This window comes from Oncorhynchus keta, chromosome 36, assembly GCF_023373465.1.
Source record: "Oncorhynchus keta strain PuntledgeMale-10-30-2019 chromosome 36, Oket_V2, whole genome shotgun sequence".
NCBI classification, from domain to species: domain Eukaryota; kingdom Metazoa; phylum Chordata; class Actinopteri; order Salmoniformes; family Salmonidae; genus Oncorhynchus; species Oncorhynchus keta.
Window position 1 is genome coordinate 25,211,927 of NC_068456.1, and position 7,715 is coordinate 25,219,641.

Here is a 7,715-nt window from a genome sequence, read left to right on the forward strand (position 1 = left end):
AAAGGTCTGGGGAGTGGTGGTCTGGCCTGGGGTTATAGTGTATATGAGATGTAAAGGCCTGGGGTTATAGTGTATATGAGATGTAAAGGTCTGGGGAGTGGTGGTCTGGCCTGGGGTTATAGTGTATATGAGATGTAAAGGTCTGGGGAGTGGTGGTCTGGCCTGGGGTTATAGTGTATATGAGATGTAAAGGTCTGGGGAGTGGTGGTCTGGCCTGGGGTTATAGTGTATATGAGATGTAAAGGTCTGGGGAGTGGTGGTCTGGCCTGGGGTTATAGTGTATATGAGATGTAAAGGTCTGGGGAGTGGTGGTCTGGCCTGGGGTTATAGTGTATATGAGATGTAAAGGCCTGGGGTTATAGTGTATATGAGATGTAAAGGTCTGGGGAGTGGTGGTCTGGCCTGGGGTTATAGTGTGTATGAGATGTAAAGGTCTGGGGAGTGGTGGTCTGGCCTGGGGTTATAGTGTATATGAGATGTAAAGGTCTGGGGAGTGGTGGTCTGGCCTGGGGTTATAGTGTATATGAGATGTAAAGGTCTGGGGAGTGGTGGTCTGGCCTGGGGTTATAGTGTATATGAGATGTAAAGGTCTGGGGAGTGGTGGTCTGGCCTGGGGTTATAGTGTATATGAGATGTAAAGGTCTGGGGTGGTGGTCTGGCCTGGGGTTATAGTGTATATGAGATGTAAAGGTCTGGGGAGTGGTGGTCTGGCCTGGGGTTATAGTGTATATGAGATGTAAAGGTCTGGGGAGTGGTGGTCTGGCCTGGGGTTATAGTGTATATGAGATGTAAAGGTCTGGGGAGTGGTGGTCTGGCCTGGTGTTATAGTGTATATGAGATGTAAAGGTCTGGGGAGTGGTGGTCTGGCCTGGGGTTATAGTGTATATGAGATGTAAAGGTCTGGGGAGTGGTGGTCTGGCCTGGGGTTATAGTGTATATGAGATGTAAAGGTCTGGGGAGTGGTGGTCTGGCCTGGGGTTATAGTGTATATGAGATGTAAAGGTCTGGGGAGTGGTGGTCTGGCCTGGGGTTATAGTGTATATGAGATGTAAAGGCCTGGGGTTATAGTGTATATGAGATGTAAAGGTCTGGGGAGTGGTGGTCTGGCCTGGGGTTATAGTGTATATGAGATGTAAAGGTCTGGGGAGTGGTGGTCTGGCCTGGGGTTATAGTGTATGAGATGTAAAGGTCTGTGGTGGTCTGGCCTGGGGTTATAGTGTGTATGAGATGTAAAGGTCTGGGGAGTGGTGGTCTGGCCTGGGTGTTATAGTGTATATGAGATGTAAAGGTCTGGGGAGTGGTGGTCTGGCCTGGGGTTATAGTGTGTATGAGATGTAAAGGTCTGGGGAGTGGTGGTCTGGCCTGGGGTTATAGTGTATATGAGATGTAAAGGTCTGGGGAGTGGTGGTCTGGCCTGGGGTTATAGTGTGTATGAGATGTAAAGGTCTGGGGAGTGGTGGTCTGGCCTGGGGTTATATGTGTATGAGATGTAAAGGTCTGGGGAGTGGTGGTCTGGCCTGGGGTTATAGTGTATATGAGATGTAAAGGTCTGGGGAGTGGTCTGGCCTGGCCTGGGGTTTATAGTGTATATGAGATGTAAAGGTCTGGGGAGTGGTGGTCTGGCCTGGGGTTATAGTGTGTATGAGATGTAAAGGTCTGGGGAGTGGTGGTCTGGCCTGGGGTTATAGTGTATATGAGATGTAAAGGTCTGGGGAGTGGTCTGGCCTGGGTTTATAGTGTATATGAGATGTAAAGGCCTGGGGTTATAGTGTATATGAGATGTAAAGGTCTGGGGTTATAGTGTATATGAGATGTAAAGGTCTGGGGAGTGGTGGTCTGGCCTGGGTTTCTATAGTGGTCAATAATGGAGTCTTTTCATTGGAGGTTCCTTCACTCCCCATACCTCTTCAACATCAGAGTATCATGAGTTCAATGTCTGGTCTGAATACCTCTTCAACATTAGAGTATCATGAGTTCCATGTCCAGCCTTGTAACGGTCTCATTGGTGGTGGAGGAGGACCAAAATGCAGCGGGTTAGTATTGTCATCTTTTAATAGAAAAAACTGTACACTACACAAAATAACAATGAAGAGAAAACTAAACAGTTCTGCCAGGTGAACGGACACTAAACAGAAAATAATCACCCACAACCAAAATGGGGGGAAACAGGCTGGCCTAAGTATGATTCTCAATCAGAGACACCGATCGACAGCTGCCTCTGATTGAGAACCATACCAGCTCAAACACAGAAATACAACATAGAAAAAGAACAGACTACCCACCCCAACTCACGCCCTGACCAAACTAACAAAAGAGATGAAAAAGGAACTAAGGTCAGAACGTGACAGGCCTGAATACCTCTCAGCCTCCAGAGCCCAATGAATTGGAAATAACTTGTAACTGTAAAGTCAGATTTGTCTAAATACAATGATGTAAGGTCTGAGGTGGTGGTGGCCTCTGAACTGTAACAATGTTGAGAGCTGAATTTACTCATCTGAACTGTAACAATGTTGAGAGCTGAATTTACTCATCTGAACTGTAACAATGTTGAGAGCTGAATTTACTCATCTGAACTGTAACAATGTTGAGAGCTGAATTTACTCATCTGAACTGTAACAATGTTGAGAGCTGAATTTACTCATCTGAACTGTAACTGAGCTGAATTTACTCATCTGAACTGTAACAATGTTGAGAGCTGAATTTACTCATCTGAACTGTAACAATGTTGAGAGCTGAATTTACTCATCTGAACCTAAAAGTATGTGTTCATTGCATCCCTATCAGTATAGATTGTGTATATGAGATGTAAAGGTCTGGGGAGTGGTGGTCTGGCCTGGGGTTATAGTGTATATGAGATGTGTATATGTGTATAGTGTATATGAGATGTAAAGGTCTGGGGAGTGGTGGTCTGGCCTGGGGTTATAGTGTATATGAGATGTAAAGGTCTGGGGAGTGGTGGTCTGGCCTGGGGTTATAGTGTATATGAGATGTAAAGGTCTGGGGAGTGGTGGTCTGGCCTGGGGTTATAGTGTATATGAGATGTAAAGGTCTGGGGAGTGGTGGTCTGGCCTGGGGTTATAGTGTATATGAGATGTAAAGGTCTGGGGAGTGGTGGTCTGGCCTGGGGTTATAGTGTATATGAGATGTAAAGGCCTGGGGTTATAGTGTATATGAGATGTAAAGGTCTGGGGAGTGGTGGTCTGGCCTGGGGTTATAGTGTGTATGAGATGTAAAGGTCTGGGGAGTGGTGGTCTGGCCTGGGGTTATAGTGTATATGAGATGTAAAGGTCTGGGGAGTGGTGGTCTGGCCTGGGGTTATAGTGTATATGAGATGTAAAGGCCTGGGGTTATAGTGTATATGAGATGTAAAGGTCTGGGGAGTGGTGGTCTGGCCTGGGGTTATAGTGTGTATGAGATGTAAAGGTCTGGGGAGTGGTGGTCTGGCCTGGGGTTATAGTGTATATGAGATGTGTATATGTGTATAGTGTATATGAGATGTAAAGGTCTGGGGAGTGGTGGTCTGGCCTGGGGTTATAGTGTATATGAGATGTAAAGGTCTGGGGAGTGGTGGTCTGGCCTGGGGTTATAGTGTATATGAGATGTAAAGGTCTGGGGAGTGGTGGTCTGGCCTGGTGTTATAGTGTATATGAGATGTAAAGGTCTGGGGAGTGGTGGTCTGGCCTGGGGTTATAGTGTATATGAGATGTAAAGGTCTGGGGAGTGGTGGTCTGGCCTGGGGTTATAGTGTATATGAGATGTAAAGGCCTGGGGTTATAGTGTATATGAGATGTAAAGGTCTGGGGAGTGGTGGTCTGGCCTGGGGTTATAGTGTGTATGAGATGTAAAGGTCTGGGGAGTGGTGGTCTGGCCTGGGGTTATAGTGTATATGAGATGTAAAGGTTGGGGAGTGGTGGTCTGGCCTGGGGTTATAGTGTATATGAGATGTAAAGGCCTGGGGTTATAGTGTATATGAGATGTAAAGGTCTGGGGAGTGGTGGTCTGGCCTGGGGTTATAGTGTATATGAGATGTAAAGGTCTGGGGAGTGGTGGTCTGGCCTGGGGTTATAGTGTATATGAGATGTAAAGGTCTGGGGAGTGGTGGTCTGGCCTGGGGTTATAGTGTATATGAGATGTAAAGGCCTGGGGTTATAGTGTATATGAGATGTAAAGGTCTGGGGAGTGGTGGTCTGGCCTGGGGTTATAGTGTGTATGAGATGTAAAGGTCTGGGGAGTGGTGGTCTGGCCTGGGGTTATAGTGTATATGAGATGTAAAGGTCTGGGGAGTGGTGGTCTGGCCTGGGGTTATAGTGTGTATGAGATGTAAAGGTCTGGGGAGTGGTCTGGCCTGGGGTTATAGTGTATATGAGATGTGGTGGTCTGGCCTGGGGTTATAGTGTATATGAGATGTAAAGGTCTGGGGAGTGGTGGTCTGGCCTGGGGTTATAGTGTGTATGAGATGTAAAGGTCTGGGGAGTGGTGGTCTGGCCTGGGGTTATAGTGTATATGAGATGTAAAGGTCTGGGGAGTGGTGGTCTGGCCTGGGGTTATAGTGTATATGAGATGTAAAGGTCTGGGGAGTGGTGGTCTGGCCTGGGGTTATAGTGTATATGAGATGTAAAGGTCTGGGGAGTGGTGGTCTGGCCTGGGGTTATAGTGTATATGAGATGTAAAGGCCTGGGGTTATAGTGTATATGAGATGTAAAGGTCTGGGGAGTGGTGGTCTGGCCTGGGGTTATAGTGTGTATGAGATGTAAAGGTCTGGGGAGTGGTGGTCTGGCCTGGGGTTATAGTGTATATGAGATGTAAAGGTCTGGGGAGTGGTGGTCTGGCCTGGGGTTATAGTGTATATGAGATGTAAAGGTCTGGGGAGTGGTCTGGCCTGGGGTTATAGTGTATATGAGATGTAAAGGTCTGGGGAGTGGTGGTCTGGCCTGGGGTTATAGTGTATATGAGATGTAAAGGTCTGGGGAGTGGTGGTCTGGCCTGGGGTTATAGTGTATATGAGATGTAAAGGTCTGGGGAGTGGTGGTCTGGCCTGGGGTTATAGTGTATATGAGATGTAAAGGTCTGGGGAGTGGTGGTCTGGCCTGGGGTTATAGTGTATATGAGATGTAAAGGTCTGGGGAGTGGTCTGTTCCTGGGGTTATAGTGTATATGAGATGTAAAGGTCTGGGGTTATAGTGTATATGAGATGTAAAGGCCTGGGGTTATAGTGTATATGAGATGTAAAGGTCTGGGGAGTGGTGGTCTGGCCTGGGGTTATAGTGTATATGAGATGTAAAGGTCTGGGAAGTGGTGGTCTGGCCTGGGGTTATAGTGTATATGAGATGTAAAGGTCTGGGGAGTGGTCGTCTGGCCTGGGGTTATAGTGTATATGAGATGTAAAGGTCTGAGGTTATAGTGTATATGAGATGTAAAGGCCTGGGGTTATAGTGTATATGAGATGTAAAGGTCTGGGGAGTGGTGGTCTGGCCTGGGGTTATAGTGTATATGAGATGTAAAGGTCTGGGCTTATAGTGTATATGAGATGTAAAGGCCTGGGGTTATAGTGTATATGAGATGTAAAGGTCTGGGGAGTGGTCTGGCCTGGGGTTATAGTGTGTATGAGATGTAAAGGCCTGGTGTTATAGTGTATATGAGATGTAAAGGTTTGGGGAGTGGTCTGGCCTGGGTTTATAGTGTATATGAGATGTAAAGGCCTGGTGTTATAGTGTATATGAGATGTAAAGGCCTCGGGTTATAGTGTATATGAGATGTAAAGGTCTGGGGAGTGGTGGTCTGGCCTGGGGTTATAGTGTATATGAGATGTAAAGGTCTGGGGAGTGGTCTGGCCTGGGGTTATAGTGTGTATGAGATGTAAAGGCCTGGTGTTATAGTGTATATGAGATGTAAAGGTTTGGGGAGTGGTCTGGCCTGGGTTTATAGTGTATATGAGATGTAAAGGCCTGGTGTTATAGTGTATATGAGATGTAAAGGCCTCGGGTTATAGTGTATATGAGATGTAAAGGTCTGGGGAGTGGTGGTCTGGCCTGGGGTTATAGTGTATATGAGATGTAAAGGTCTGGGGTTATAGTGTGTATGAGATGTAAAGGTCTGGGGAGTGGTGGTCTGGCCTGGGGTTATAGTGTGTATGAGATGTAAAGGTCTGGGGAGTGGTGGTCTGGCCTGGGGTTATAGTGTATATGAGATGTAAAGGTCTGGGGAGTGGTCTGGCCTGGTGTTATAGTGTATATGAGATGTAAAGGTCTGGGGAGTGGTGGTCTGGCCTGGGGTTATAGTGTATATGAGATGTAAAGGTCTGGGGGGTGGTCTGTTCCTGGGGTTATAGTGTATATGAGATGTAAAGGTCTGGGGTTATAGTGTATATGAGATGTAAAGGCCTGGGATTATAGTGTATATGAGATGTAAAGGTCTGGGGAGTGGTGGTCTGGCCTGGGGATATAGTGTATATGAGATGTAAAGGTCTGGGGAGTGGTGGTCTGGCCTGGGGTTATAGTGTGTATGAGATGTAAAGGTCTGGGGAGTGGTGGTCTGGCCTGGGGTTATAGTGTATATGAGATGTAAAGGTCTGGCGAGTGGTCTGGCCTGTGTTTATAGTGTATATGAGATGTAAAGGTCTGGGGAGTGGTGGTCTGGCCTGGGGTTATAGTGTGTATGAGATGTAAAGGTCTGGGGAGTGGTGGTCTGTCCTGGGGTTATAGTGTATATGAGATGTAAAGGTCTGGCGAGTGGTCTGGCCTGGGTTTATAGTGTATATGAGATGTAAAGGCCTGGGGTTATAGTGTATATGAGATGTAAAGGTCTGGGGTTATAGTGTATATGAGATGTAAAGGTCTGGGGAGTGGTGGTCTGGCCTGAGTTTCTATAGTGGTCAATAATGGGTGTCTTTTCAATGGAGGAGAATTCCTTCACTCCCCCATACCTCTTCAACATCAGAGTATCATGAGTTCAATGTCTGGTCTGAATACCTCTTCAACATTAGAGTATCATGAGTTCCATGTCCAGCCTTGTAACGATTCTCGTCGTCATTGGTGGAAGGAGAGGAGGACCAAAATGCAGCGTGGTAAGTATTCGTCATCTTTTAATAGAAAAAACTGTACACTACACAAAATAACAATGAAGAGAAAACTAAACAGTTCTGCCAGGTGAACGGACACTAAACAGAAAATAATCACCCACAACCAAAATGGGGGAAACAGGCTACCTAAGTATGATTCTCAATCAGAGACACCGATCGACAGCTGCCTCTGATTGAGAACCATACCAGCTCAAACACAGAAATACAACATAGAAAAAAGAACAGACTACCCACCCCAACTCACGCCCTGACCAAACTAACAAAAAGACATGAAAAAGGAACTAAGGTCAGAACGTGACAGGCCTGAATACCTCTTCAGCCTCCAGAGCCCAATGAATTGGAAATAACTTGTAACTGTAAAGTCAGATTTGTCTAAATACAATCTGAACTGTAACAATGTTGAGAGCTGAATTTACTCATCTGAACTGTAACAATGTTGAGAGCTGAATTTACTCATCTGAACTGTAACAATGTTGAGAGCTGAATTTACTCATCTGAACTGTAACAATGTTGAGAGCTGAATTTACTCATCTGAACTGTAACAATGTTGAGAGCTGAATTTACTCATCTGAACTGTAACAATGTTGAGAGCTGAATTTACTCATCTGAACTGTAACAATGTTGAGAGCTGAATTTA

The 7,715-nt window shown here is 46.1% G+C and overlaps 1 long non-coding RNA gene across 3 annotated transcripts in view; it reads left to right on the forward strand.

Annotated features, from left to right (window-relative positions):
- The window catches only part of LOC127916535 (uncharacterized), a 31,431-nt gene extending 26,449 nt beyond the window's left edge, over positions 1–4,982 (forward strand). For 2 of the 3 annotated variants that reach the window (XR_008095211.1, XR_008095209.1), the window contains one exon: positions 4,861–4,982. This is a non-coding gene — a long non-coding RNA (uncharacterized LOC127916535). The remainder of the gene's footprint in view (positions 1–4,860) is intronic. The other variant, XR_008095223.1, reaches the window with a different exon arrangement.
- Positions 4,983–7,715: the final 2,733 nt, after the last annotated feature.